The sequence below is a fragment of the Oncorhynchus gorbuscha genome, linkage group LG24, assembly GCF_021184085.1.
Source record: "Oncorhynchus gorbuscha isolate QuinsamMale2020 ecotype Even-year linkage group LG24, OgorEven_v1.0, whole genome shotgun sequence".
Lineage (NCBI taxonomy): Eukaryota > Metazoa > Chordata > Actinopteri > Salmoniformes > Salmonidae > Oncorhynchus > Oncorhynchus gorbuscha.
The window spans coordinates 155,993-158,367 of NC_060196.1; positions in this window are offsets into that span (position 1 = coordinate 155,993).

The window sequence follows — 2,375 nt, forward strand, 5'->3', positions numbered from 1 at the left end:
TCCTCCCCCTCTCCCCAGAGAGACTCATTTTAGAGGCAGTGGTCCCGTCCTCTCTCTCCCCAAAGAGACTCATTTTAGAGGAAGTTGTCCCCTCCCCTCTCTCCTCAGAGAGACTAATTTTAGAGGCAGTGGTCTCCTCCTCTCTCTCACCAGAGAGACTAATTTTAGAGGCAGTGGTCTCCTCCTCTCTCTCCCCAGAGAGACTCATATTAGATGTAAGTCAAAACTCACTCAGCTACAATAAGAAGAAACAGAACAGTCAATATTTCTGAACATTGTTGAAGAACCATTAACAATGACAACACATTTACTATCTGTGGTCAAAGAGTTCAATCAGCGACTTCATATTGTATCCAACATACACAGTCCACTATGTTATTAAAGATACACAGTCCACTATGTTATTAAACATACACAGTCCACTATGTTATTAAAGATACACAGTCCACTATGTTATTAAAGATACACAGTCCACTATGTTATTAAAGATACACAGTCCACTATGTTATTAAAGATACACAGTCCACTATGTTATTAAAGATACACAGTCCACTATGTTATTAAAGATACACAGTCCACTATGTTATTAAAGATACACAGTCCACTATGTTATTAAACATACACAGTCCACTATGTTATTAAAGATACACAGTCCACTATGTTATTAAAGATACACAATCCACTATGTTATTAAAGATACACAGTCCACTATGTTATTAAAGATACACAGCCCACTATGTTATTAAAGATACACAGTCCACTATGTTATTAAAGATACACAGTCCACTATGTTATTAAACATACACAGTCCACTATGTTATTAAACATACACAGTCCACTATGTTATTAAACATACACAGTCCACTATGTTATTAAACATGATTGGATCCCCTGACTCCATAACAACAGCTAGTCTACCTGGTTAGATCCCCTGACTCCATAACAACAGCTAGTCTACCTGGTTGGATCCCCTGACTCCATAACAACAGCTAGTCTACCTGGTTGGATCCCCTGACTCCATAACAACAGCTAGTCTACCTGGTTGGGTCCCCTGACTCCATAACAACAGCTAGTCTACCTGGTTGGATCCCCTGACTCCATAACAACAGCTAGTCTACCTGGTTGGGTCCCCTGACTCCATAACAACAGCTAGTCTACCTGGTTGGATCCCCTGACTCCATAACAACAGCTAGTCTACCTGGTTGGATCCCCTGACTCCATAACAACAGCTAGTCTACCTGGTTGGATCCCCTGACTCCATAACAACAGCTAGTCTCCCTGGTTGGATCCCCTGACTCCATAACAACAGCTAGTCTACCTGGTTAGATCCCCTGACTCTATAACAACAGCTAGTCTACCTGGTTGGATCCCCATTAGCTGACTCCATAACACCTGGGGTCCAAACACAAATCAAATCAAATCAAATTTTATTTGTCACATACACATGGTTAGCAGATGTTAATGCGAGTGTAGCGAAATGCTTGTGCTTCTAGTTCCGGCAATGCAGTGATAACCAACAAGTAATCTAACTAACAATTCAAAAACTACTGTCTTATACACAGTGTAAGGGGATAAGGAATATGTACATAAGGATATATGAATGAGTGATGGTACAGAGCAGCATACAGTAGATTGTATCGAGTACAGTATATACATATGAGATGAGTATGTAGACAAAGTAAACAAAGTGGCATAGTTAAAGTGGCTAGTGATACATGTATTACATAAGGATGCAGTCGATGATGTAGAGTACAGTATATACGTATGCATATGAGATGAATAATGTAGGGTAAGTAACATTATATAAGGTAGCATTGTTTAAAGTGGCTAGTGATATATTTACATAATTTCCCATCAATTCCCATTATTAAAGTGGCTGGAGTTGGGTCAGTGTCAATGACAGTGTGTTGGCAGCAGCCACTCAATGTTAGTGGTGGCTGTTTAACAGTCTGATGGACTTGAGATAGAAGCTGTTTTTCAGTCTCTCGGTCCCAGCTTTGATGCACCTGTACTGACCTCGCCTTCTGGATGATAGCGGGGTGAACAGGCAGTGGTTCGGGTGGTTGATGTCCTTGATGATCTTTATGGCCTTCCTGTAACATCGGGTGGTGTAGGTGTCCTGGAGGGCAGGTAGTTTGCCCCCGGTGATGCGTTGTGCAGACCTCACTACCCTCTGGAGAGCCTTACGGTTGAGGGCGGAGCAGTTGCCGTACCAGGCGGTGATACAGCCCGCCAGGATGCTCTCGATTGTGCATCTGTAGAAGTTTGTGAGTGCTTTTGGTGACAAGCCGAATTTCTTCAGCCTCCTGAGGTTGAAGAGGCGCTGCTGCGCCTTCTTCACGACGCTGTCAATGTGAGTGGACCAATTCAGTTTG